Source organism: Rhineura floridana, chromosome 9 (assembly GCF_030035675.1).
Source record: "Rhineura floridana isolate rRhiFlo1 chromosome 9, rRhiFlo1.hap2, whole genome shotgun sequence".
In the NCBI taxonomy this organism is placed as follows: Eukaryota; Metazoa; Chordata; class Lepidosauria; order Squamata; family Rhineuridae; genus Rhineura; species Rhineura floridana.
This window is the reverse complement of record NC_084488.1, coordinates 123,803,966-123,819,328: the sequence shown is the minus strand read 5'-3', so window position 1 is coordinate 123,819,328 and position 15,363 is coordinate 123,803,966.

Sequence of the window (15,363 nt, the reverse complement as noted above, 5' to 3'; positions counted from 1 at the left end):
AACGACCCTCTTGTCTGGCAGCCAGGGGTGCTGCTGAGCAGACAGGCGGGCAGGCGGCGAATGAGTCTGGCCGCCAAAGCACCTGCCTGGCCAGAGGGAGGGGCCTGGCGCATTCCCACTCTCCCCGCCCCAGCACAGAGCCCGGCGCTTGCCTTGCTCTGATGGCCTGAGGGCTGCCTCTGTTGTGGCAGGCAGGGAAGGGGAGGAGGCAGAGGAGGAGGGTGACAGCAAGCGCTGCTGCCAGGTGGCCGACGGAGGGAGCACAGAGCTGCGCTTGGTGAGTGGTGCCATGGAGGAGCCGCTGGCACAGCCCCGCCTGTGAGGGATGTGAGCTGTGCTGCCAGCCCCCTTCCTCGTAGCCAGCCAGCCAGCCATGGGGCCGCCACGGAGGTGTTCCCTGCCACTGAAAAGAGCCGCCGGAGCCCTGAGGGAGCAGCTCCGTTGTTTGCTGGCACCCCCTTATTGTGTGCACCCGGGGCGGACCGCCCCCCCCCTTGGTATGCTACTGCAACAAGCATATAGATAGATTTGATCCCGTTGATAGTGTACTTGGACTTTCAAAAAGCTTTTGACAAGGTACCTCACTACAAACTCCTGAGTAAGCTTAGCAGTCATGGCATAAGACAAGAAGTCCTCCTGTGGATCACAAATTGGTTAAGTAGCAGGAAGCAGAGGGCAGGAATAAACTGACAGTTCTCCAAAAGTAAAGATGCAGAAAGTATCTTTCAACAAGCCTTCTAAGTTGAGACCTATCCCAGTCTGTGTCTGTGTTGGAATTGCTTTTTAATATTTTTTTTTTTAAAAAAAGAAACCCCCATATGTTTCCTGACTCCTAACTGAGCAGAGCAGAGGAAGCTGCCTCAGCTGGTCCAGAGGATATAGAAGTGAGCCAGCTCTCAGAGAGCAAGTGAACGGGGAGAACTACCAGGAGTTCAGCACCAGAATTTGGTGGGGGGGATCAAGGGGGAGGTGGTCCCTAACAAAAGAATTTCTTGTAGCGCACGTCATATACCAGTGGGACTCTCCTGTTAATGTTCAAGGAGAACAGGACAAAGAACAGGTCATTCCAATACAAGTAGAAAGAAAGAAACCAAAGGTAATTGAGACTGGAAACGACACTCCAGTGGTGGTGACCTGAAAGGTTTGTGTAATGTCTTGCCCGAGAACAACGTGGTGCTGCTGCTGGAAAAGTATAATGGAAGACGAGGACTTCTTAGAACGCTGGAATGACAACAGCAAAGAGAAGTCTAGGAAGTGAACGAACAGCAGCAAGTTGAAGCAGAAGAGGAGAGTGTTGAGGAGAGGAACAACACAGTGGAGGAAACTCAGTGGAAAATGGTGACCGCTAGGAGCAGAAGAGCTAGAAGACACCTTTCACTGTTGAACTATGGCACCACTTTTAGGCACATGAGGATGAGACTGGAGGACTGCCTGTCAGGAAGTATTACAGGAGACCCCGTGGGACAGTGAGTGAGAGGCTGAAACTCAGTCAAGCAGAGACAATGAAACCACACCCCACGACAAGAAGAGAAGAACTGTGGTAGTGGGAGATGGAAGAGTTGTCCACTGACATGTATACCTTGCTCAATGCAGGAATCCATTTTAAAGCATTCCCGACAGGTGGCTGTCCAGCTGCCTCTTGAATGCCTCCATTGTTGGAGAGCCCACCACCTCCCGAGGTCATTGGTTCCATTGTCGTACCGCTCTAACAGTTAGGAAGTTATTTCTGATGTCCAGCTGAAATCTGGCTTCCTGTAACTTGAGCCCATCATTCCATGTCCTGCACTCTGGGATGATTGAGAAGAGATCCTGACCCTCCTCTGTGACAACTTTTCAAGTACTTGAAGAGTGCTATCATGTCTCCCCTCAGTCTTCTCTTCTCAAGGCTAAACCTGCCCAGTTCTTTCAGTCTCTCCTCAGAGGGCTTTATTACTTGATAAGAACAACAAAAAAAGACAGGTAGGCAGCCTTTGATCTCCTCATAAACACTCATAAGAAGAGTTTTTATTTATTTGTTTACATCAAACAATTCTGAGCGGTCGTTAAAGAACATATATGGATTTGCTGTTAAAAACCTGCATGGAGACAAGATGGAACATACTTCAGTCCTGTCCAATGACAAACTGGCTGAACGTGGATTTTGTCCTTGGACACATCCCTGGCTGGACTAGAAATACCTTTAGTTTGATCCAGCAGAATTCCTATGACTCACAGAATCAGGGCCAGTCCCAAAGGGCGGCCAGGTTGGGCCCTGGCTGAGGGCCCCTGGAGTCACAGAGGCCCCTGAGGGGCCTCTCGAAAGGGTGGGGAAGGAGTAGTGCTCCTTTTCCATGACCTGTGGCAGAGTAGCTGCCGCAGATGGCAGGGAGGGAGCTTCTTCTGTCCGCGCTTTGGTGGCTCCACCTACCCATCTCTCCTGGCTGTTGTAGCTGCGCAGGCTATGCGCACAGGACTGCCATTAACCAAGATGGCGGCCGAGGTTTCCCTAAGCGGCTGAAGCCTCCGCCTCCATCTTGGTTGATGGCAGTGATGTGTGTACGTAGCAGCCCGCACAGCTGCAAAAGACAGGAGAGACGGAGCCAGTGAACGGGTGGGCGGAAGAAGCTCCCTCCCTGCAAGAGACAGATAGGTGCACATGTGCACCGGGGCAAGCTTGTGCCCAAGGGCCGTGGCATGTCAGGTGTCGGCCCTGCACAGAATATAAAGCCTTATACGGCGCGGGACCTCAATATCTGTCGGAACGCCTCTCCCGCTATGAACCGGCTCGTACACTACGGTCTGCTACGAAGGCCCTCCTCCGGGTCCCAACTCATAGGGAGGCCCAAAGGGCAGTGACAAGATCAAGGGCCTTCTCAGTGGTGGCCCCCGAACTATGGAATAGTCCCCCCGAGGAGGTTCGCCTGGCGCCACTATCATCCTTTCGGCGCCAGGTTAAAACCTTTCTGTACTCCGAGGCATTTTAATTTTTTGTTAATGATTGTAATGTTTGTAATTTGATTTTAGCCTTTGCTGTTTTTAGATTGTGAAATTTGATTTTAGACTGATGTTTTTGTATTATATTGTATTTTATTGTATCTATGTTCACCACCCAGAGAGCTATTGCTAGTCGGGCGGTATATAAGTTTTAAAAATAAATAAATAAATAAATACTCTGCCTTGATGGCTCACAGTCACACCGTGGAAACTGGAAAAGGGGGTAGGAGCTCAAACTGGGAGCCCAGACTTAACCCTCTGCTTTATCCCTCAACATCACACTCCCAGGGCGAAAGGAAGCAAGAGACAGAGGGGGAGAAGGGAAAGGTCTGGGCCTCCCATCCAAGAGGTGACTGTAGGCAGAGGGTCTCTGTCTTCCTGGACTGCTCTAAAGAGGAAATAATAGTGGAAACAGCTTACCTCCTGGAACTGTTAAGCGTCCCAGCATTTTAACTGCTCATTCGATTGGCGCCTTATGTCATCCTACATTCAGAACCGTATAATGGAGTAGACAGTTAATACAACTTTGATCAAACAATGCAGTAGTTAACGAGCAGCCAGAATGAAAATGGAAATGGATCGCCTTCAAGTCAATCCCGACGTACGGCTACCCTATGAATAGGGATTTCATGGTAAGCGGTATTCAGAGGGGGTTTCCCATTGCCTCCCTTTGAGGCTAGTCCTCCCCAGCTGGCTAGGGCCTGCTCAGCTTGCCACAGCTGCACAGGTGGCAGGGCACGTAACCCCTGAGCCACTCACTGTGGGGTGATCTTCAGCTGGCTCTTGACGCCCAGGAGACACGAGCGGGGATTTGAACTCATAGACTCTGGACTCCCAGCCAGGCTCTCCTCCCCACTGGGCTATACCAGCTGTCAGTTTTTTCTGAATGCGGAGCTAATGTGACAGGGGAAACTTCATTTGCTTAATTTTCTGAATGTTGGGCAGTACTTAAAGGCACAGGAGCAGGGCCAGGAATTGACACCCAGGAGACACGAGCGGGGATTTGAACTCACAGACTCTGGACTCCCAGCCAGGCTCTCCTCCCCACTGGGCTATACCAGCTTATGAAGCCAGAATAGCAGTGGGCAAAAATAAGAGGAGTAATAACTTACCTCCCTTCGCCGATGGGAGCTTTTTCTTGGCTGCCATCTTGTCTCCTCATTTTGAGTCGTGTCTCATCCTGGATCCTTTCTATGGGACTGAAGTAGACTATTAAAATAATATCGTAAGGCATACCTATTGGATTTATTTATTTATTAATAAAGATTTGTTACCCACCCTTCACCACGTGTTCCCAGGGCACATTGCAACAATAGAATATATAATTATAAAACCAGATAAAACCATGACAATTATAGAACAAGTGAACCATTCCAATCAGAACTCCCTTTGGGAGGTAAGGCAGGATATACATTTAATAATAAAATAAGATGAACAGTATAAATTCATCCAAACAGGTGTGTCCCAAAAAACAAAACATCTTAAGGCCAAGGTGAAGCGGTGTATGACCAGCATATGGTGAATGCCATACAATGAAGATGCACCTCTGTGGGGAGGGATTTCCTTAATTTATTTCTTTATTGTTTGATTTATATCCTGCCCTTCCTCCCACCAGGAGCCCAGGGTGGCAAACAAAAGTACTAAAAACACTTTAAAACATAATAAAAACAGACATTAAAATACATTAAAACAAAACAACTTTAAAAACATTTTTTTTAAAAAAAGCTTTGAAGACATTTTAAAAACAAAAGGTTAAAAATGTTTTTTTTTAAAAAAAAAAACATATTAAAAAGCAATTCCAACACAGAAGCAGACTGGGATAAGGTCTCAACTTAAAAGGTTTGTTGAAAGAGGAAAGTCTTCAATAGAAGCCAAAAAGATAGCAGAGATGGCGCCTGCCTAATATTTAAGGGAAGGGAATTCCAAAGGGTTGGTGCCACTACACTAAAGGTCCATTTCCTATGTTGTGCAGAATGGACCTCCTGATAAGATGGTATCTGCAGGAGGCCCTCACCTGCAGAGCCCAGTGATCGACTGGGTATTTAAGGGATAAGACGGTCTTTCAGGTATCCTGGTCCCAAGCTGTATAGGGCTTGCCTCAGAGGAAGCCCTCTCCTGGACCACCATTGCCTTCACTTCTGAGGGTGGCAGCGCTACCAAGAGATCTACCTGCAGATCTTAACACACTAGAAGGTCAGTAGGAATAAAGATGGTCTTGCAGATCTAAATAGCCATTTCAGGTTTTAAACACTAATGTGGACATCCTGAACTGGGCCTAGAAATGAAGTGGGTCTAGAAATGACTGCAGCTGTTTTAAAACAGGGGTGATATGAGTTCTAAATGTAACCATAGCCAGTAATCTGGATGCTGCATTTTGGACCAGATGAAGTTTCCAAATCATCTTAATGGCCAGACCCAGTTAAAGTACATTGCAATAGTCCAATCTGAAGATTATCAGAGCATGGAGTACAGTGGCCAACTAAGTCATCTTTGCCCAAGAGGGGCAGAAGCTGGCGATACAGCTGGAGCTAGAAAACAGTGGCTATCTATGCCTCCAATGACTATTGGTTTCAGAAGCATCCCCAAACCATGGATCTGCTCCTTCCTGGGGAGTCAACCCTGTCCAGAACAGGCCATCTCCCCACTTTCTGGACTGGAGAACTTGGAACAAACACTATACACCTGTGTTTTTATGATCCAGCAATTTATTAGGAGCTGCCCTGGGCTCCTACTGGATGGATGGATGGATGGATGGATGGAGGGAGGGAGGGAGGGAGGGATAGAGGCCCACATGCAGCCCATCACCACATCCAAGCACTAGTCTAACACTTCAAACTCCTCTCCTGTTTCAGATGGAACGGAGAAAAAAGAGCTGGGTGTTGTCTGCATATTGATGACACGTTACTCTGGAACTCTTGATGACAGCTATTCATCTAACACCTCTTCAGATAGATGTTAAATAGCACGAGGTACAAGATAGAACCCTGCGGGATGCCATATCACAACTCCCATGGCACCGAATAATGTCCCCCCCCCACTTTCTGGAAATGCTCTTGGAGGTATGAGCAGAACCACTGCAGAACAGAGCCTTCACCTCCCTGAGCCACTCTAGAAAGACACTGCGGTCAAACGTATCAGAAGCTACTGAGCGGTCAAGAAGAACGAGCAGGACTGCACTCCCCCATCCTTCTCCAGGCAAATGTCATCAACCAGAGCAACCAATGCAGTTTTAGTGCCACAACTGAGCCTAAAGCTGGACTGAAATGAATCCAGATAATTATTTCCCTCCAAACATGCCAAAAGCTGGATCACACTATACTTGTTTAATGCTTCTGAATCCAGGGAAGTCCTCTTAAGGGATGCATCACCGCCTCCTTCAAGGCACATGGTACCTCTCCATCCTCCAATGAAGCGTTAATCGCTCTGTGGACCCGCCCAGTCAACCCCCTTTCTGCTAGCTCTAAGAAGCCAAGATGGCAGGATTTAAAGAGGAGTCACAGGGAAATTGGAATTAAAAATGAGAGCAATCCTTTTTAATATCCTGCTCCCTCTTCATTTTTAAACATGCTATCTCCTTCTACCTGGGGACATCTAGGACACATCGTGGACTGTGAAAAAGACAAATAATTGGGTGTTAGAATAAATTAAACCAGAACTATCATAGAAGCTAAAATGATAAAACTGAGGTTATCATACTTTGGACACATCATGAGAAGACATGATTCACTAGAAAAGCCAATAATGCTGGGAAAAACAGAAGGGAGTAGAAAAAGAGGAAGGCCAAACAAGAGATGGATTGATTCCATCAAGGAAGCCACAGACCTGAACTTACAAGATCTGAACAGGGTGGTTCATGACAGATGCTGTTGGAGGTCACTGATTCATAGGGTCACCATGAGTCGCAATCGACTTGAAGGCACATAACAACAATCTCCTTCTACCTGGGGACATCTAGGAGAGTACTACTCTCCAAGTACAACAGGGCAATTGGAGCCTTGTGAGTCATACCTCAGTGACAGATTAGATGCTTTGCATGCAGAAGGTCCTGGTTCAACCCCTGGCACTTCCCAGTAGGAATAGTAAGCACCCCTTCTCTGTCTGAGATCCGGAGAAGCAGTTGCAAATTAGTTGGCAAGACAACCAATGCTCTGATTCAACAAGTGTAAGGCAGTTTCATATTGTATGCAGTCCAACTTACCAACCAGAACAAGAGTCACCACCAACAATTGCATCCTTGAGGTCTTCCCCTGGTGCCCATAAATTCTCTGAGTTCACTCAGCTCATTGCTCTGAGGTAATGAGGGTGGTTACCTTTTCCTCCCTTGAAAAGGGCATAGAGCTGAAAGAGGAAGTGGAAAAGAGTGTCACTCTTCCAACTTCCTCCTTCAGCTCTAAAAGGTAAAGGTGTCCCCGCACTTGTAGTGTGAGTCATTTCCGACTCTTAGGGTGATGTCTTGCGACGTTTACTAGGCAGACCGTATATATGGGGTGGGATTGCCAGTTCCTTCCCCGGCCTTTCTTTACCCCCCAGCATATGCCGGGTACTCATTTTACCGACCATGGATGGATGGAAGGCTGAGTGGACCTCGACCCCTTTTACTGGAGATTTGACTTCCTCCTTCCGTTGGAATTGAACTCCGGCCATGAGCAGAGCTTCGGCTGCGTTACTGCCGCTTACCACTCTGCGCCATGGAGGACCTGCCTTCAGCTCTATGTGCTAATAATTCTGCTAGATTTTTCTTTTACCCAGATCTCTTGGAAATGTGTATGTATGTGTGCACCCTTTCTCTTGGGCCCCCCCAGAGGGGGCTGATGGGGGTGGGGGTGTTTTAACAAGAGGGGTGGTTTTCAAGTACGGTCGCCAGGTTCAGGGCCTGAGACTGATCCTGTATCTTTAGGAGAAGAGAAAGTCAGCCAAGTGCAGATATTCCGGCCAAGTGCCAGGCCTGGCAACCAAGTGGTCTTCTGTATCTTTCAAAGTTGTGCAGGGGGAAGGGGGAATTCCACCTTGTGGTTTTTCCCAATACAGGGTTGCAAGAACACCTGCACTTGGCTGTCTTTCTCTTCTCCTAAAGATACAGGATCAGTCTCAGGCCAGGAACCTGGCAGCCCTATTTTCATGGCACTCCTTCAGAAATCCAAGTGTGCCTATGGGCTTTAAAAAGTTGGTGACCTCTGACCTAGAAGGAAGCAGGCCAGTGGATAACAGGAGGAGGCACAATGTTGGCACCAGCTGGTTCCTCTCATCTATCAAGCATAAAAAGAAGCACTTCGCAGCATATCAGACAATGAGGAGGGGGAGAGAGGGGTCACTTTCTTTCTTTCCTTCATTCCAGGGAGAGGAGGCAACAGAGACAGACACCCCACAGGAGTCAGTGGCTGACTTTCTGGGGAGTGGTGGCAGCATAAGGAGAACAACAGCAGCAACAGCTACCCCTTGCAATTTCCTTCACCTTTCCCTCTGACGGGTGGGCAATGGTGGTGGTTCCTGACATTTGGAGGCAGCCTATTACCGGAGCATTCTTCTGTGTCTCCTTGCCCCTTGAAGCTTGGAACCCAGGTTTAAAAGCAGTCAGGCCAGATATAATGAAGCAGGTTTTATTTATTTAGCCTCGCCTGTGCTTCTTTTATCTGCGTTGCTTCTCCTGTGTTACTTATACTTGCTCCCTAACCCCATCTGACACTTTCAGTGTGAGAGTTAGCCATAAAGGGCCAGGACAGACATTAAGCAATACCACTTCTGAACAATCTTCCCCTCCCGGCACTGGCCTGTATGGATACTGCGATGCCTCAGTCAATTTATCTTCTGGTTTGCCTCTGTTGCTTCCTGCAGTTGTTGCTTCCTTCAGTGGCTCAACCACCTGCCCCTTTGATGTAAAACATTCCAGAACTCATCCCATTCAGCTTCTGCTATTTCCTGATTGGCTGCCTGCCATGCCCAATCAGCATTCAACATAGAGCATAAGCCCAGGAAATTGTTTATTTCAGACATATTTTATGAATTTAGAGAGCAGACCAGTGGTGTGCTGGAGCCGGCTTGTACAGGCTCTCGAGAGCCGATTTTTAAAGTTTCGAGAATTTTGCGAGACATTTGTTAACAGAGGGAGCAGGGGAAGTCTTCTGCTCCTCTGATTGGTGGATGAAAGACATGTGCCAGAACCATGGGCTTCTGGGCAGAGCTTAGAAAAGTTACTTGTTTGAACTGCAACTCCCATCAGCCCAATCCAGTGGCCATGCTGGCTGGGGCTGATGGGAGTTGTAGTTAGGGTTGCCATATTGCCCGGTTAGCCGGGTTTTACCCCGATTCTTTGCATGCCACCCAGCGCCCATTTAGCCCCTTAGTTGGCCCGGATTCTCAGCTTTAATTTTTTTAAAAAGTTTCTAGGTGGTCTGGTTCTCGAGATATACATAGAAACGTCAGCCACTCCCCCCACTGTTGAATCTTTTTTTAAACAAATCTGTCCTGTATAGCACTTCGTAGCTCAGTCTAACCCCACCCATTCAGGATTGCAGCCAATCAGTGTGAAGCCAGTTTGGTTGACCTGGGTACTGTCTAGAAAACCTCATTGCAATGCCAGAAAATGGTGGTTCCCCCCCCCCCGTTTATCTGAAAATCTCATAAATTGGGTAAGTATATACATTTCAGGTTTTTTTCCTCTTGTGTGCATGAGTCAGATCCTGGGCAGTGTTTTCAAAACTTTCGCAATACTTGCTTTTGTGGGGGTAAAAGCATGCTAATCCCATATGCCCAGAGTAAATCCCATTGAATTCAATAGGATTTACTTTTGAGTAGACATGGTTATGAATGTGCTGTTAATTAATGGGACTTTTGAGTGAATGTAAAAAAGAATTGTGTTTGTGTTCTAACTCTTTCTGTTCCTTGTGATGTTCCTGTATTAATGTAAATATGGTAAGTGCTGTTTATATAGAAGATATATGGTAAGTGGAGTGAAAGAGGAGGGGGGAGTACATGAGCAGTAGAATGCTGGATGATTGGCTGAGCATTTGAATGGCTGGGAGTATAAATGGAAGAATGACAGTTGAATCTGGGTGGATGTTAGTAGGTGGGTGTTAGTTGGTGGATGTGAGAGGAAGAAGGTGTTTGGTAGTGGATGTTAGGAGAGTGTGGAGAACGAGGGAATTGGAGTTCTAGTTAATAATAAGACAAGTATCACAGGAATAGATGAAACCATATGCTTATGTACCATTATAAAAGTAATCTTGTTATTTCTGATATTTAATAAATACTATTTTGGTTTACCGAAGGCCTGATCCTTGGCTGGGGTTTTCACAGACCAGAAGGGAGGGCAAGGTAATTACCAAGGCTGAAGGGAAACAGTAACGAATGGTGGCAGCGGTGAAGAGGAGAATAATAACATTATAAGTATCCAGAGCAACCCAGATTATATGAGTTATCTATATAGATACAAAGGGTTTGGGAACAGCATAAGCACGCAGTCACAAAAGTAACCAGCTAGAGAGAGACTCAGGCAAAGTCTCTGGGAACATTGGTTATAGGACGTGACTGGTGGTGCTGCCTAGCAGAGGGATCTAGTGAGATCTGTGCTAGAGTGGAGAGAGAAACCATAAAAAGGACAGTCCAGACTGGTGGAGTCCCTGGTGGTGCCTAGTGAAAGGTAGTAGCCACAAGCAGGTAGGAACCTGACAGGGAGAGCCAGGGAAGGGCATCACATTCCTCTCCAGTCCTATTTTAAAGCAAGTAGGCAGGTATTACAGTTTTTATTCTGTAGGAAACTAATACTTTTTAAAAAAAACTAATACTGATTTTTCTTCAATGACCAACTGGTTTGACAATAAACTATTATATGGAGTCTTTCCAACAACCCTGTGAGGTAGGGTTGGGAAACCAAGGCAACTCACAATAAGAAATAAATCCCTTTAAAATCCAATAACCATAAAGCAAGAATAAACATTTGGAAAACAGCCTAAAGAGGCATGATTCTGAATTTTGGGTTGGGTGAATGAAGTTTATTTATTTATTATTTGATTTATATCCCGCCCTTCCTCCCAGTAGGAGCCCAGGGCGGCAAACAAAAGCACTAAACACACTTTAAAACATCATAAAAGACAGACTTTAAAATATATTAAAACATATTTGAAAATATTTTTTAAAAGCTTTAAAAATCTTTTTTTTTTTTAAAAAAAAGAAAAGGCTTAAAAACATATTAAAAAGCAATTCCAACACAGACTCAGACTGGGATAAGGTCTCAACTTAAAAGAACAAGTTGAAAGAACTAGTTCCGTATCACTTGAGGCTGTAGTTCTCTGCACACCTCCCAGTTTGAGTAAGCCCCATTGAATACATTGGGACTTGCTTCTGAGTAAACAAACATCGGATTACATTATAAATATATTTACAGATTGTGTAATTCATAAACATATTTGATAGTCATGTTTATATAAATATTTCTTCATACTGTGTTCCAATAAGTATTTGATTTCACACTATGGTTGTAGATGATTTTTTCCTCTACATTTTAAGTGTGCCCTTCTTCCTGGGGGTGGTCATGGTTCTCCGTTGTTTTAATCCTGAGGGGAGGATAGGTTGAGAGATGGTGAGTAGCACATTTAAGGTCTCTTCACCTCTCTCTCCTTTTTTATTTGTATTTATTTTATATTTCTCCAATATCTTCCCCTAGCTGTTTTTATGTATTTTAAATATTTTTAGATTAAATAAATAGGAAATCATAATTGTGAACCTCCCTAAAAGCAATTTACCTATCCTTATGTTTTGGCAAAGTGATGGTGTGAAGGCATGCTGGTAGAACAAGAGACCATGTTTGAGGCATGTTATAAGGTGTTTGAGGACTTTGTTATACATTACTTTTTGAGACCTGTAGATTCATGTTGGAAAGAACACGTGCACGTATTGAATGGTGGCTTGGGTGCTGTTTTTTCAGTCTACGGTGCATGTGTAGGGAAAGTGATACAACATGGGGCAGCTAGCTTCATAACGTGAGAATGAAAAACATTTGGATCACCATTCACTTGTTTACTTTTCTCACTATTGAGACCACTTCATATATTACTTTTTCATACACAGAAATTTAATCTTTGTATAGAAAAAAGTATTTTGTAAAATATGAAGGACAGTGGCTGCCCAGTCAGTATAACCACTGTACAAGATCTACTCAGCCACTGTAATTACCTTTTTGTTTTGAGTGCCTTGTTGTCTGGGTCTTGGTTCAGGTGTGTATCCAACTTTGATGTGCTTATGGAAGGGGTGTGCAAGTAGTGCCCCCCGAGTGTGGAGGCTTGGACAAACATTGTGTTATGGAAAACCAAAGTCTGTGTGAAAGTACATATTTGGGAATGCCATCAGTGTAATCCTAAACACACTTAATATATAATATCGAACTTGCACATCACAAAATATCATGTCCATAAGCACCAGGAGGGTAGTTGCCCAGGGGGTCTTAGTCCCTCTGCTTTTTTGGGAGCAGGGTCCCTATGTCTCCAAGCATCCTATGATCAGCATGAAAAGGGAGTGTGTTAGTCACTGAGAAGAGTCTTCTAATATGCTTCCTTGCCTTTGCTGCAGATTGGAGTCAATCGAGTGAAAGGAGGTGAGTCAGCCACTGAGAAGACTCTTCTCAGTTGCTAACGCTCTCCACTTAAATGCTGATTGGCTCCTAGAGATGTTTGTTGTTGTGAGAGAATGCATTAACAAAGATCTCATTCTTAATCCAGGAGCAAAAAAAGGTGTATGTGGCTGCAACTATCATGAAGGGACTCTGCACTTTTGAATTTTCTACTAAACAACTGATAAATACCTATGTAACTTTGTGTCTGGAGACTTATTATTATTAAGAATCACTTTCCATAATTGTAAGGAGGTATGTCCACACACATGCATCCCAGGCACCTGAATGAGGGGTGAGAGCAGCATAGGGACATAAGCAGATGTCTTATACCAGGGGTTCCCAAACTTTTCTTCTACATAGACCACTTGAAAATTGCTGAGGGTCTGAAAGTATCTGAATATTTACTATGGGCATATGCAAGATAATTAACTCCCATTAGTGATAAGAGCAAGAATGTATAATTATTATTTTAATTAAAACAAGAGGCTTATCAGTACTTTGAAGAGGTTGTTGTTGTTATGTGCCTCCAAGTCGACTATGACTTATGGCGACTCTATGAATCAGCGACCTCCAAGAGCATCTGTCATGAACCACCCTGTTCAGATCTTGTAAGTTCAGGTCTGTGGCTTCCTTTATGGAATCAATCCATCTCTTCTTTGGCCTTCCTCTTTTTCTACTCCCTCCTGTTTTTCCCAGCATTATGGTCTTTTTTAGTGAATCATGTCTTCTCATGATGTTTCCAAAGTATGACAACCTCAGTTTCATCATTTTAGCTTCTAGTGACAGTTGAGGAAGTGAACCCTCTAAAGCAGCCTTTCCCAACCAGTGTGCCTCCAGATGTTGTTGGACCACAACTCCCATCTTTCCTGACCATTGGCAATGCTGGCTGAGGCTGATGGGAGTTGTGGTCCAACAACATCTGGGGGCACACTGGTTGGGAAAGGCTGCTCTAAAGAGTAGCTGGATAAAGGCAAATGGCCACTCTGTCTCAGAGGCAACCATTCCACAGCTTGAGGGTATGGTGTCCAAGCTACGAAGCACTTCAACTGGGTGTTCTCCAGGCTTGCAAACAGATTCACAATGAGTCTCCCCAAGTCATGGGTCATTGGGTAAAAAATCCTCATATTCAATTGCCATTCTGCCTCCTTGATGGCCATCCAACTATGCCAGTCTTCCACAACATTGCTTGTCCCTGCCAGATGCTTGCCTTTCAACAAGAACAAGTGTTGTTTGGCTCACCTGAACAAGATGTGCACTTTGGCAATCAGAGCATGAGATTGAATCCCCCCACACACACATTTGAATCTCCACTTGATCACATATGACTTCTCCAAAGTATTGTCAATGCAAATCAGAAGGTGCATCCCCTTGATCTCTGAGGGAAGGCTCTCAGTTCAGGGAACTCATTCTGGGGCCAGCCTCATGTGAAACAGGTTCATCTCCAGTTGGACTCTGAGGTGTATGATTGTCTGGGAGTACAATTTCCCCCTCATTCATGACAAACCCAACTTCCACAGTCAATACAGAGTGTTCTCCTGACACTGCTGTTCTGAAGAAGCTTGCACCAAAATGTCATCCAGTAGGGATGGATGCAAATCCCCATGGTGTGGAGATACACAACAGCAGCTACCATTCCCTTTGTGAAAACCCTCAGCACTGATGAGAGGCTGAAGGACAATGTCCAATACTGATAGTGCATGCTACTGCATGAGAACCAGAGAAAGCACAAGTGAGCCTGTTGGATGGGAATGTGGAGATATACCTCACAGAGGTATACAGTGGCCATCCAATCTCCTTTTCTTAATCTTGCAGCAGTGGACCTGATCATCTCCATCTTGAAGTGTTTCTTGGAGAGCCATTTGTTGAGCCAAATGAGGTCCAATATGGCTCTGATGTCACTATTCATTTTGGGCACTAAGAAAAAGATTAAATAGACCCGTGATCTCTTCTGTGGGGCATCAACTAGTTTGATGGTGTTTATCTGCAGCTGATGACGTATGGCTGTCAGATAGCTGAGGTGTTCAGGTTTTGTCACTGAGGAGTAGGAACAAAAGACTGTGAAGAACCTGAGCAAACTCCAGTGTGTAGCCCTTGCACATGGTCTCCAACACCCATTGGTCTGACATGATCTCCGTGCACAGGTGAGCAAACAAGGTGACACCACCGTGGAAGCCAAGTCATGCCTCTGGAACTTTGGAGAGATGAAGAACATGCCTCCTGGCCTAGAAGTGAAAGCATGACTTCCCCTTCCAGCTTGCTTTCCCCAATGAGATCTATAGAGGCAAAAACAAAAACCCAGGACTGAAGAATTGTGATGGGGGACAAAAAAGCTGGTCATTCCTCTTAGCAGAGGGAAGGATCTTTTCTTATCCTTAGTTTTGACCAGATGAGCTTCTAAAGGATCACTATATCAACCTCCCATGGACACAACCAATGGAGAAAGCAACAGAGTGGGTCACAAATTGCAATGCGTCCACGGAGGCATCAGCACATGTAGCTGAAGCATACATCATGTTGTTTAGTGTGATTTGACAAACTTGGGCACATCCTCCCTAGCTCCCATATCTTCCACCCACACAAACACCATCCGCAGAAAAAAAGAGAGGAAATAGCAGAAGCTCTAAAGGCCACTGCATCTGATATGAAACTCCTGTGCAATGTATCCTCAGCACACTTGTCACATGGGTTTTTAGGGGTCCCCCTCACCATCTGAAGGATTAACTGAGGAACATGCAAGAGTACCCACTGGGGGATCCACCACAGGGTAGCACCAATGATCCACAATC